Genomic DNA, 14882 nt, shown 5'->3' on the forward strand with positions numbered 1-14882 from the left:
CTGTGATGTGTGATTGTCCCAGATCCCAGTGGTCGGTTATCCAGCGCTTGAACCGGAAACGGAGAGGAGAGCGGGTATGATGTTATGTTCAGGAAGGAGGCAAGGGCCTGGTCAATAAAATTCCCTGCGGCACCGGAGTCCACTAGAGCTGTAGAAACAATACATGAGGGACAGCCAGCTAGTGAAATCGGTACTAAAAAGGGTTTGATGGAGAGTGATGATGATGGAATACTCACACCTACCCCAGGAGACGGATGATCACAGGGCTAGTGGCTCTAGTGGACACCATTGAAGCTGGTGCCCCCCTTGACCACAATAGCGACAGAGCCCCAGCTGTCTCCGATGGCGTCGCTCAGCCGACGGGAGGCGTGTGGCCTCTACCTCCATGGGTTCAGACTGACTCAGATCGGTCAACGAAGGAGAGAGAGAGGCGATGGGAGTGCCAACGCTCCCGAAGGAGGTTATCCCAAAATAAAATAGTATTTGTCACATGCGCCGAATACAACAGGTGTAGACCTTACTGTGAAATGCTCACTTACAAGCCCTTAACCAACAATGCAATTCAAGAAATAGAGTTTAAAAAATATTTATAAAAAGTAACACAATAAAATAACAATAACGAGGCTATATACAGGGAGTAACGGTACCGAGTCAATGTGCGGGGGTACAGGTTAGTCGAGGTAATTTGTACATGTATGTAGGGGTAAAGTGACAGATGGCCATCGCAAGATTGTGTGTCCAATGAGAGGGTGTCGTCTCGGCATGCCAACTCCATCTGGACCTCCTCGCGCAATCCTCTTCTGAATAAGGTGTGGCGCGTCGGCTCATTCCATCCACTGGATGCTGCCACTGTACGGAAGGTGAGGGCGTTCTGGTCCTCCTGCCGTAGTTGGAGTAGGCGCTCACCCCCCTCTCTGCCCTCCTTTGGATGATCGAAGACTCCTCTGAACAGAGCCATGAACCTCCCATAGGAACCCAGCTCTTCCTCTCCTCTCTCCCAGATGGCCATAGCCCACTCCAACGCCCGCCCGGGCAACCTTGTGGTGGGAAAAATAGAGGGAGCACTGGATGGGGAAGCAACGGCCTTTGGATGGAGTCCCATCCTATTTGTCCGGAAGGTACAAACGGGCATTGCTGACCTGGGCAGACTGCTGAATGCTCACTGGGTCGACTCATGGTAGAAGATCCTCCGCTCGTTGGGGGTGACGTCCTTTGAGGAAGATCTAGACGTTGAAGAACGCAGAGGACCTCATCCATAGCCGTCCCCAGTTGCGCCAGCTGGTCGTGGTGTTGGCGAAGTAGGTCCCCCTGTTTGCCGACAATCTGGGAGATGTATCGGTTGGCTGCTACTTCCATTATGTGAGGTAGTATTCTGTAATGGAGATGCAGGGAGTCAGGAAGCAGGTGCAGTCAGTGAGCTTAATAGTAACAAACATGGCGTGAATACAAAAGCAGGAGTAGCTTCTAAACATGAAAACAGGAAACAATACTACCTAATGGGTGATACAACAGAGTGCTAGATAAAGGGGAAGTAATCAGGGAGTGTTGAAGTCCAGGTGTGCCTCATGATGGGGCACAGGTGTGCATAATGATGGTTGCCAGGTGTGCGTAACGATGGGTTGCCAGGACCAGTGGTTAGTAGACCGGCGACGTTGAGTGGGAGTAGACGTGACACATAATGTCAAAGAGAAAAGTGTCAGATTAATACATATTAAATAACTAAAATATAGTCGTTGCAAAAGTGTTCACCAACTTTGTTTAGGCAAGCGTAAATTAGTTCAGGAGTCAAATTTGGCTTGACAATTCACAAAATAAGTTACATGGACTCACTCTGTGTGAAATAATAGGGGTTGACATACACTACCGGTCAAAAGTTTTAGAACACCTACTCATTCAAGGGTTTTTCTTTTCTTTTTTACTATTTTCTACATTGTAGAATAATAGTGAAGACATCAAAACTATGAAATAACATATATGGAATCATGTACAGTCGTGGTCAAAAGTTTTGAGAATGACACAAATATTAATTTTCACAAAGTCTGCTGCCTCAGTTTTTATGATGGCAATTTGCATATACTCCAGAATGTTATGAAGAATGATCAGATGAATTGCAATTAATTGCAAAGTCCCTCTTTGCCATGAAAATGAACTTAATCCCCAAAACACATTTCCACTGCATTTCAGCCCAGCCACAAAAGGACCAGCTGACATCATGTCAGTAATTCTCTCGTTAACACAGGTGAGAGTGTTGACAAGGACAAGGCTGGAGATCACTCTGTCATGCTGATTGAGTTAGAATAACAGACTTTAAGCTTTAAAAGGAGGGTGGTGCTTAAAATCATTGTTCTTCCTCTGTTAACCATGGTTACCTGCAAGGAAACATGTGCCGTCATCATTGCTTTGCACAAAAAGGGCTTCACAGGCAAGGATATTGCTGCTAGTAAGATTGCACCTAAATCAACCATTTATCGGATCATCAAGAACTTCAAGGAGAGAGGTTCAATTGTTGTGAAGAAGGCTTCAGGGCGCCCAAGAAAGTCCAGCAAGTGCCAGGACCGTCTCCTAAAGTTGATTCAGCTGTGGGATCGGGGCACCATCAGTGCAGAGCTTGCTCAGAAATGGCAGTAGGCAGGTGTGAGTGCATCTGCACGCACAGTGAGGCGAAGACTTTTGGAGGATGGCCTGGTGTCAAGAAGGCCAGCGAGGAAGCCACTTCTCTCCAGGAAAAACATCAGGGACAGACTGATATTCTGCAAAAGGTACAGGGATTGGACTGCTGAGGACTGGGGTAAAGTCATTTTCTCTGATGAATCCCTTTTCCGGTTGTTTGGGGCATTCAGAAAAAAGCTTGTCCGGAGAAGACAAGGTGAGCGCTACCATCAGTCCTGTGTCATGCCAACAGTAAAGCATCCTGAGACCATTCATGTGTGCGGTTGCTTCTCAGCCAAGGGAGTGGGCTCACTCACAATGTTGCCTAAGAACACAGCCATGAGTAAAGAATGGTACCAACACATCCTCCGAGAGCAACTTCTCCCAACCATCCAAGAACAGTTTGGTGATGAACAATGCCTTTTCCAGCATGATGGAGCACCTTGCCATAAGGCAAAAGTGATAACTAAGTGGCTCGGGGAACAAAACATCAACATTTTGGGTCCATGGCCAGGAAACTCCCCAGACCTTAATCCCATTGAGAACTTGTGGTCAATCCTCAAGAGGCGGGTGGACAAACAAAAACCCACAAATTCTGACAAACTACAAGCATTGATTATGCAAGAATGGGCTGCCATCGGTCAGGATGTGGCCCAGAAGTTAATTGACAGCATGCCAGGGCGGATTGCAGAGGTCTTGAAAAAGAAGGGTCAGCACTGCAAATATTGACTCTTTGCATAAACTTAATGTAATTGTCAATAAAAGCCTTTGACACTTATGGAATTCTTGTAATTATACTTCAGTATACCATAGTAACATCTGACAAAAATATCTAAAAACACTGAAGCAGCAAACTTTGTGAAGACCAATACTTGTGTCATTCTCAAAACTTTTGACCACGACTGTAGTAACCAAAAAAGTGTTAAACAAATGTGAGATTCTTCAAAGTAGCCACCCTTTCCCTTGATGACAGCTGTGCACATCCTTGGCATTCTCTCAACCAGCTACACCTGGAATGCTTTTTCAACAGTCTTGAAGGAGTTTCCACATATGCTGAGCACTTGTTGGCTGCTTTTTTTGGTTGAGGTCAGGGGGATTGAGGAGGCCACTCCATCACTCTCCTTCTTGGTAAAATAGCCCTTACACAGCCTGGAGGTGTGTTGGGTCATTGTCCTGTTGAAAAACAAATGATAGTCCCACTAAGCCCAAACCAGATGGGATGGCGTATCGCTGCAGAATGCTGTGGTAACCATGCTGGTTAAGTGTGCCTTGAATACTAAATAAATCACAGATAGTGTCACCAGCAAAGCACCCCCACACCATAACACCTTCTCCTCCATGCTTTACGGTGGGAAATACACATGTGGAGATCATCCGTTCACCCACACCGCGTCAACACAGCGGTTGGAACCAGAAATCTCCAATTTGGACTCCAGGCCAAAGAACACATTTCCACTGGTCTAATGTCCATTGCTCGTGTTTCTTGGCCCAAGCAAGTCTCTTCTTATTATTGGTGTCCTTTAGTAGTGGTTTCTTTGCAGCAATTCGACCATGAAGGCCTGATTCACACAGTCTCCTCTGAACAATTGATGTTGAGATGTGTCTGTTACTTGAAGTCTGTGAAGCATTTATTTGGGCTGCAATTTCTGAGGCTGGTAACTCTAATGAACTTATCCTCTGTAGCAGAGATAACTCTGGGTCTTCCATTCCTGTGGCGGTCCTCATGAGAGTCAGTTTCATCATAGCGCTTCATGATTTTTACATTTACATTACATTTTAGTCATTTAGCAGATGCTCTTATCCAGAGCGACTTACAGGAGCAATTAGTGTTAAGTGCCTTGCTCAAGGGTACATCGACAGATTTTTCACCTAGTCGGCTCGGGGATTAGAACCAGCGACCTTTCGGTTACTGGCACAACGCTTTTACCCACTAAGCTACCTGCCGCCCATTTTTGCGACTGCACTTGAAGAAACGTTCAAAGTTCTTCACATTTTCCGTATTGACTGACCTTCATGTCTTAAAGTAATGATGGACGGTCGTTTCTCTTTGCTTATTTGAGATGTTCTTGCCATAATATGGACTTGGTCTTTTACCAAATAGGGCTATCTTCTGTATACATTTTTTTAAATATTTTGTTTCGTTACAGAGAAAATTGGCTGTCACATTTTGCTGAGTCATCACTTGCATTATCAAAACGCTCCAAAACACTCCAAACCAACTCATATTACATCAGAATCTCATTCTGGATAATGTCTCCAAAGGAGACTTGGCCTTCTGTTGTAGGTTATTGTCCTGCTGAAAGGTGAATTTCTCTCCCGGTGTCTGGTGTAAAGCAGACTGAAGCAGGTTTTCCTCTACGATTTTTCCTGTGCTTAGCTCCATCTTGTTTCTTTTTATCCTGAAAAACTCCCCAGTCTTTGCCGATGTCAAGCATAACCATACCATGATGCAGCCACCACCATGCTTGAAAATAAGGAGGCAGTTACTCAGCAATGTGTTGTGTTGGATTTGCCCCAAACATAAGGCTTCGCATTTAGGCCAAAAAAAAATCCTTTTTTTTTTTTTTTTTTTTTTTTGCAGTATTACTTTTTTATTCTGTATATTTGCATTCTTCTTTTCACTCTGTCATTTAGGTAATTATTGTGGAGTCACTACAATGTTGTTGATCCATCCTCAGTTTTCTCCCATCACAGCCATTGAACTCTGTAGCTGTTTTAACTTGACCATGCTTAAAGAGATATTCCATGTCTGATTTGTTATTGTTACCCATATTATGTATTCATTAATTTTATATCAGATAAAAATGTAAATTTTATTACAACTTGTTGTACTTCACATACATCACGTGTCAAACTCATTCCACGGAGGGCCGAGTGTCTGCAGGTTTTCGCTCCACCCTTGTACTTGATTGATGAATTAAGGTCACTAATTAGTAAGGAACTCCCCACACCTGGTTGTCTAGGTCTTAATTGAAAGGAAAAACCAAAAACCCGCAGACAGACACCCCTGACGTACATACAAGCGTCACATATTTTCCTTCAATGATAATATGGTGTTTGAGACATGGAATCTTTCATACAGAGCAACATGTGTTATACTGAGATAGGAGACCTGTGCACATAGTGATTAAACAATCTATTGTGCTGTCTTTCTCTAAATTGCAGCTGAAATCTTTTGACCTCTGCCTCATAACTGAACCTGTGAGGTATGTTGGCATGATGAGTCATATTGTATGTTCTTTATAGCAGTATAAAGTGGTTTCCTCTCCTGTAATTACCTTCATCTGCACTGATGGGAAAGAAATTGGGCATGTGAAAGGATCCACCATATTGCTTTCACCTGTCCATAATTTTTGTTTTTTGTTTTTATTAGTGAAGCTGAATGAGTGGCGACAAGAGAGGGAGCCACTGAAGACTATTGAGATACACCCATAATGGTGTCATTCTGCACAAGACAAGCCAATATGAGATCATCATGGACTTTCACTGCCCTCTCATGGTCAAATCAGAGGGGTCTGACTAAAGCGTGAAGCAGTGTACGTTTATTTAGCCTTTTTTTATGGAAGGCAATGGGAGAATTTGGTCAGCATACAAACGTATTGCTAATTTGCTACGTGAGGTCTACAGAGCTCTAAGGGGTGGCGAAGCCGGGCATGGACCTCCCAGATAGAATTTGTGCCCCCCCCCCCCCCAGTTTTGTTTCCCCATAAACATAACAAAATGGTATATGAATTACAATGCCCGGTTCTGCCAATGTAGCGTTGTTGGGCCTGCCAGACATGTCATCCTGGAGCCGGGCCTGTGGGAGGCCTATAATAAAAGTTTCCTAATGCTTAGGTTGTTGCTACGAATGAAGGCACAATCTTACATAAAATAAAATAAACGTTATATCTGAGTTGTGCCTGTTGTTCACATGCAAATCTGCCACCTCATTTGCTACATTTTACATTTACATTTTAGTCATTTAGCAGACGCTCTTATCCAGAGCGACTTACAGGAGCAATTAGGGTTAAGTGCCTTGCTCAAGGGCACATTTACGTCATTTAGCAGACGCTCTTATCCAGAGCGACTTACAAATTGGTGCATTCACCCTATAGCCAGTGGGATAACCACTTTACAATTATTATTATTATTATAATTTTTTTTTTTTTTATAATTTTTTTTTTTGGGGGGGGGGGGGGTAGAAGGATTACTTTATCCTATCCCAGGTGTTCCTTAAAGAGGTGGGGTTTCAAATGTCTCCGGAAGGTGGTGAGTGACTCCGCTGTCCTGGCGTCGTGAGGGAGCTTGTTCCACCATTGGGGAGCCAGAGCAGCGAACAGTTTTGACTGGGCTGAGCGGGAACTATGCTTCCGCAGAGGAAGGGGAGCCAGCAGGCCAGAGGTGGATGAACGCAATGCCCTCGTTTGGGTGTAGGGACTGATCAGAGCCTGAAGGTACGGAGGTGCCGTTCCCCTCACTGCTCCATAGGCAAGCACCATGGTCTTGTAACGGATGCGAGCTTCAACTGGAAGCCAGTGGAGTGTGCGGAGGAGGGGGGTGACGTGAGAGAACTTGGGAAGGTTGAACACCAGACGGGCTGCGGCATTCTGGATGAGTTGTAGGGGTTTAATGGCACAGGCAGGGAGCCCAGCCAACAGCGAGTTGCAGTAATCCAGACGGGAGATGACAAGTGCCTGGATTAGGACCTGTGCCGCTTCCTGTGTAAGGCAGGGTCGTACTCTCTGAATGTTGTAGAGCATGAACCTGCAGGATCGGGTCACCGCCTTGATGTTAGCGGAGAACGACAGGGTGTTGTCCAGGGTCACGCCAAGGCTCTTCGCACTCTGGGAGGAGGACACAACGGAGTTGTCAACCGTGATGGCGAGATCATGGAACGGGCAGTCCTTCCCCGGGAGGAAGAGCAGCTCCGTCTTGCCAGGGTTCAGCTTGAGGTGGTGATCCGTCATCCATACTGATATGTCGGCCAGACATGCAGAGATGCGATTCGCCACCTGGTTATCAGAAGGGGGAAAGGAGAAGATTAGTTGTGTATCGTCAGCGTAGCAATGATAGGAGAGGCCATGTGAGGATATGACAGAGCCAAGTGACTTGGTGTATAGGGAGAAAAGGAGAGGGCCTAGAACTGAGCCCTGGGGGACACCAGTGGTGAGAGCACGTGGTGTGGAGACAGCTTCTCGCCACGCCACTTGGTAGGAGCGACCGGTCAGGTAGGACGCAATCCAGGAGTGAGCCGCGCCGGAGATGCCCAGCTCGGAGAGGGTGGAGAGGAGGATCTGATGGTTCACAGTATCAAAGGCAGCAGACAGGTCTAGAAGGACAAGAGCAGAGGAGAGAGAGTTAGCTTTAGCAGTGCGGAGAGCCTCCGTGACACAGAGAAGAGCAGTCTCAGTTGAATGACCAGTCCTGAAACCTGACTGGTTTGGATCAAGAAGGTCATTCTGAGAGAGATAGCAAGAGAGTTGGCTAAAGACGGCACGCTCAATAGTTTTGGAAAGAAAAGAAAGAAGGGATACTGGTCTGTAGTTGTTGACATCAGTGGGATCGAGTATTGGTTTTTTGAGAAGGGGTGCAACTCTCGCTCTCTTGAAGACGGAAGGGACATGGCCAGCGGTCAAGGATGAGTTGATCAGCGAGGTGAGGTAGGGGAGAAGGTCACCGGAGATGGTCTGGAGAAGAGAGGAGGGGATGGGGTCAAGCGGGCAGGTTGTTGGGCGGCCTGCAGTCACTAGTCGCAAGATTTTATCTGGAGAGAGAGGGGAGAAAGAAGTCAAAGCATAGGGTAGGGCAGTGTGAGCAGGACCAGCAGTGTCATTAGACTTAACAAACGAGGATCGGATGTCGTCAACCTTCTTTTCAAAGTGGTTGACGAAGTCATCCACAGAGAGGGAGGAGGGGGGGGGGGGGATTCAGCAGTGAGGAGAATGTGGCAAAGAGCTTCCTAGGGTTAGAGGCAGATGCTTGGAATTTAGAGTGGTAGAAAGTGGCCTTAGCAGCAGAAACAGATGAAGAAAATGTAGAGAGGAGGGAGTGAAAAGATGCCAGGTCGGCAGGGAGTTTAGTTTTCTTCCATTTCCGCTCAGCTGCCCGGAGCTCTGTTCTGTGAGCTCGCAATGAGTCATCAAGCCACGGAGCTGGAGGGGAGGACCGAGCCGGCCGGGAGGATAGGGGACACAGGGAGTCAAAGGATGCAGAAAGGGAGGAGAGGAGGGTTGAGGAGGCAGAATCAGGAGATTGGAGGGAGAAGGATTGAGCAGAGGGAAGAGATGATAGGATGGAAGAGGAGAGAGTAGTGGGAGAGAGAGAGCGAAGGTTGCGGCGGCGCGTTACCATCTGTGTAGGGGCAGAGTGAGTAGTGTTGGAGGAGAGCGAGAGAGAAAAGGATACAAAGTAGTGGTCGAAGAGCAACATCTAGTAAAGATGAAGTCAAGCGTATTGCCTGCCTTGTGAGTAGGGGGGGATGGTGAGAGGGTGAGGTCAAAAGAGGAGAGGAGTGGAAAGAAGGAGGCAGAGAGAAATGAGTCAAATGTAGACGTAGGGAGGTTGAAATCCCCCAAAACTGTGAAGGGTGAGCCATCCTCAGGAAAGGAACTTATCAAGGCGTCAAGCTCATTGATGAACTCTCCAAGGGAACCTGGAGGGCGATAGATGACAAGGATATTAAGCTTAAATGGGCTAGTGACTGTGACAGCGTGGAATTCAAATGAGGAGATAGACAGATGGGTTAGGGGAAAAATTGAGAATGACCACTTGGGAGAGATGAGGATTCCTGTGCCACCACCCCTCTGACCAGATGCTCTCGGGGTATGCGAGAACACATGGTCAGACGAGGAGAGAGCAGTAGGAGTAGCAGTGTTTTCAGTGGTAATCCATGTTTCCGTCAGCGCCAGGAAGTCGAGGGACTGGAGGGTAGCATAGGCTGGGATGAAGTCAGCCTTGTTGGCGGCAGAACGGCAGTTCCAGAGGCTGCCTGAGACCTGGAACTCCAGGTGTGGGGTGCGTGCAGGGACCACCAGGTTAGAGAGGCAGCAGCCACGCGGTGTGAGGCGTTTGTGTAGCCTGTGCGGAGAGGAGAGAACAGGGATAGGCAGAGGCATAGTTGACAGGCTGCAGCAGATGGCTACAATAATGCAGAGGAGATCGGAATGAAATGAACTAAACATCTGGGAAAGGAGAGAGCAGGCCTCCCTCACCAAAAAAAAATATAACTCTCCCAACTTCCACCTCAGAAACTATAATTGTTTCACTGAACCACCCGAATAAAACTCTCCCAACTTCCACTTTAGAAATTAGAATTGTTGTAAACTACAGCAGACTGTTATCAGTAGCTGTAATTGAGTACAGCAGCTACCAACCACCTAACGTTAATGCCTCGGATAATGAGGTTAGGAAAACAGCTGAATGGTGGCAGCTAGCTGGCTCAATCACAGGTACTCTTAAGCATGAAATAACATTGGAAACAACTAACCACAGTTGCTAAAAGTTACCAGTAGCTACCCGCTAGCTAGCTAGCTAGCTTTGTTGGTCCAAGTAGTGGGTAAGCTAGCCTTGTGCTTCGCCTGGGTCTGCCGAATACAATACTTACCTACAATAACCTACAATAACTACCTGAGTAAGCTACCTATAATACCAAACTACAATACCTACCTACAATCTAAATACATGGTTTAAGCTTTACTCAACACCATATAAGAAGCCAAGCTTACCTTTCATAACGCAGCAATGATTAAACGTTGGGTAGCTAGCACAAAGATATTGTATTTAGCTACTACAGTACAGCCAGCTGGTAGTGTTGGCTAGCTAGCAATGGCTGCTGTGTTGACTTTGTTTGAAAAACGGTGTCGCTGCGAACGAATGTAGCTGGCTAAAAGGATATTGTTTTTAGTTGCTACCGTTGCTAATAGCTACTCGCCAGCTAATCCAGGAGGTGAGTTAGCTAGCTAGCTTCGTGCTACACCCGGCACCGCCGAATACAAAAGTAACCTACAATAACTACACAACAACTACCCACAACAGCCCACGATGCCTACCTATACTACTTAATAATATACAGCCCACGATGCCTACCTATAATACCTAACTACAATCTAAATACATAGTTTAAGCCTTACTCGACAAAGCCCAAGCTATGTATAAAGCCAAACTGGCAGACTGCAATCAATGTTCCCACCTCCTCCTGTAAACAAATGCGGAATAGATTTAAATTATGGTTGAACTATCATATTGATTTTCAGTCCTTGCATCCGTAGGTCTTTCTGTGAATTTGAGTGGTTACATTTCTCTAGCTCTAGCCCTCAGCTGTTTACCAAAAAAGTGGCGGGGTGTCGCCTTGTTATTGTATGATTCATTGATTACCCATTTAATATAAACATTACACAAGTTTTCCTTTTAATAGCCAAGTTATTTCTTTTTAATAGGCCAAGGGTTTCAACAATCAGCCTGAGTACGACCTTTAGTAACCTGACTTAAAAAAGTGAATCATGCTGTTAGCTTTTAGTCTGAGTGCTAGTCTATAGCCTGAGTGCCAGTCTGTTTGTGTTATCATGCCATCTCCTATAGCCTGAGTGCCAGTCTGTTTGTGCTATCATGCCATCTCATATAGCCTGAGTGCCAGTCTGTTTGTGCTATCATGCCATCTCCTATAGCCTGAGTGCCAGTCTGTTTGTGCTATCATGCCATCTCCTATAGCCTGAGTGCCAGTCTGTTTGTGCTATCATGCCATCTCATATAGCCTGAGTGCCAGTCTGTTTGTGCTATCATGCCATCTCCTATAGCCTGAGTGCCAGTCTGTTTGTGTTATCATGCCATCTCATATAGCCTGGGTGCCAGTCTGTTTGTGTTATCATGCCATCTTATATAGCCTGAGTGCCAGTCTGTTTGTGCTATCATGCCATCTCCTATAGCCTGAGTGCCAGTCTGTTTGTGTTATCATGCCATCTCATATAGCCTGGGTGCCAGTCTGTTTGTGTTATCATGCCATCTTATATAGCCTGAGTGCCAGTCTGTTTGTGCTATCATGCCATCTCCTATAGCCTGAGTGCCAGTCTGTTTGTGTTATCATGCCATCTTATATAGCCTGAGTGCCAGTCTGTTTGTGTTATCATGCCATCTCCTATAGCCTGGGTGCCAGTCTGTTTGTGCTATCATGCCATCTCCTATAGCCTGAGTGCCAGTCTGTTTGTGTTATCATGCCATCTCATATAGCCTGGGTGCCAGTCTGTTTGTGCTAGCATGCCATCTCATATAGCCTGGGTGCCAGTCTGTTTGTGCTATCATTCCAACTCCTTCACTCATTGTCATGTCAAGCATTTGTCTTTACTGACAGCATATGAGTACGCAAGATTCCAAACACATCTGGGACAAGGCTAGGTTGCTTTTGGTTATACAATTTGTCAATGCAAAGAAACAGTTTTAGATATTACGTTTTCATTTCGGTTTCATACATGTCTTTCATAAAATATACATATATTTGTAATATAGTTTAATGTAGTGAATTTGCTAGCTACATTAAAAGTACTAGCTACATTAAAAATAAACATGAAGTAAGGATCCTGATGATGGATAATAATAATGATTATAATTTTGATAATAAAGGATAATAATAATAATAATAATATGCCATTTAGCAGACGCTTTTATCCAAAGCGACTTACAGTCACGTGTGCATACATTTTTACGTATGGGTGGTCCCGGGGATCGAACCCACTACCCTGGCGTCACAAGCGCCATGCTCTACCAATTGAGCTACAGAGGAGGCTGCAGGGACTGTGAATAAATGTGTGTATTAACTATTAATTAACACATTATATAGTGTATTGTTTTTGGGGGGTAAATGGACAACAAAGTATATATCGTATCGTACAGCTTCTGTGGCCCATCATTGTGGTAATATTTAGTCCATATTTGACAGATCTCCACTGAGCACCAGAGGAAACAGGTGGAACAGCAGAGTCAGTCTGAAATTCATTTAACTGGCCTGTAGATTAGGAACTAGGCCTCAACTACAGCGGTACTGTACAACCAAACCCTACAGTACAACCCAGTACAACACCATCCAACCACTACTATCAGCACCAACTGTAGGTAGGCATAATTGGAGAGTTTTACATACAGCAAGTCACAGAGACGAATATGACTGACTAGTCTGCCACCCTATTCCCTATATAGTGCACTACTTTAACCAGGGCCCTATGGCACCCTATTCCCTATATAGTGCACTACTTTTGACCAGGGCTCATAAGGCTCATAGCGCTCTGTTTAAAACAAACATGCATCTGTGTCAGAGTAAAGATGATACATTTACATCAACAAGAGTGTGGGCTATTGCATAAGTCCATGAGTGGGTGTGATGTGATGTTGTTGAGAAGTGCGTTGTCCAGGAACATGCCATTGTCCACTTTATATTCCGCTGTGCTTTGGATTTTTGTTAATTTTCCAGTTTTTTGTTTGTTTTTGGAATCTTGGTAACCCAGAGCAACAACGATGTCACAATACTTATGCTGTAGCCATTTGTAGGACAATTTGGAAACTGTAGAATGACTACGTTACCCATAATTCTATCTGCTGCCATTACATGTGATGTCATGTACATGCATCATAAATGGCTGTGTCATAATGCTTTTGGTAAAAACCTCAATGACCAAACTGTATCACTCATATCTCATGGCCCTGTGGCTGCCCTGTCTCCCCAACTCTTAAACTAACCCTCCAATCCTTTCAAATAGGCCTAAAGCAATGTTCATAATTAGTCAAATAAGCACTAGGCCTGAAACATAGTCAACAAACATGAGCTGGTAGATTAGTCCGCCCACACTGGAGTGGGGGAAATTTGATTAAAAACATTGCATTTCCAAGAGAAAGCAAATACCATTGTAAAAGACATCACACTGCTTGCTTAGTGAGTATCGCTTCCTCCTGATTCAGCTCACACCATGACTCGAACTCAGAATCTCTGCCTCGCAAAGACAAGTGACTGCCCTACTCCTACTGAAGCATTCCTACCCATTGCGCTATTGACAAAGGCCTTCAATTCAGGCTGAGGAGTGAGTTTCACAGCTTCCCATCTGCTACATTCACTGAACAGGTAAACTGAACAGGTAAACTGAACAGGTAAACTGAACAGGTCAACTGAACAGGTAAACACAGATTATTACCTTGTTATCTGTGTTATCATGACATTAAAAATAAGCAGTTTCTCAACTCATACCCTGACTTTCTAGAAGGTAGCCCGTGACGAACGGCTTAGCAACTGCGTGACACAGCATGACAGCGTGAACGTGATTGGTCAAGAAACCCCATGCTCTGAGCTTTCTGCATGTCTACATTCATTTTTCCCGCTATTTAGCATCTTCCTTTAATGAATATATTTTGGCGGGACATGTTATAGGTTAAGGAAGGATCACACGATTCCATAACTGCAGGTGGCAGTAAATCCCCAACCTTGGTTTTACACCTGGCCAGACTACACACACTCCAGCACAGCAGGTGGTGGTATGCACCTTTTTCAGGTTATTTACAAACTGCCAATACACTCATAGAAGTAGAAAAATAAGAAATTGACTATTTTATTAAAATGAAGATATTCCTCAATGCCACTGCCCATGCTGTCACAGAAGTGGCTATTGCAAAGATAGGAGATGCGCTCTGTAGGACATATGTATTATAGTATAATAATAATAATAATAATAATAATAATAATATGCCATTTAGCAGACGCTTTTATCCAAAGCGACTTACAGTCATGCGTGCATACATTTTTGTGTATTGGTGGTCCCGGGGATCGAACCCACTACCTTGGCGTTTCAAGCGCCGTGCTCTACCAGCTGAGCTACAGAGGACCACATATAGTATTAAACTAATGCAATAGCAGTTTGTCTGAATGCACTTCCGTTCCCTGTATTACTTTCTCTATGCTTCATTATCGCTGATCTGTCAGGACTTTTGGCAGGTGGAGGTAACACGGTTTATCCTTATGTTTATCCTTTAGGCCAGTGTTTCCCAAACTCCATCCAAATACCCAACTCATCATCAAGCTGTGATTATTTGAATCAGCTAGGGCAAAAAAAACTAAAATGTGCACCCAGGGTGGACCCCAGGACCAAGTTTGAGAAACCCTGCTTTAGGCTTTCAGTGGAAACTGTTGGATGTTGAAAAAGTGTTTGATTAAAAAAAGCACTTAGAAAACAGAGCAAAGTCTGTTTGCTGACTTTTTCCAACAGTCAATAAAAAGCAAT

Source organism: Coregonus lavaretus, assembly GCF_964263955.1.
Source record: "Coregonus lavaretus genome assembly, chromosome: 19".
In the NCBI taxonomy this organism is placed as follows: Eukaryota; Metazoa; Chordata; class Actinopteri; order Salmoniformes; family Salmonidae; genus Coregonus; species Coregonus lavaretus.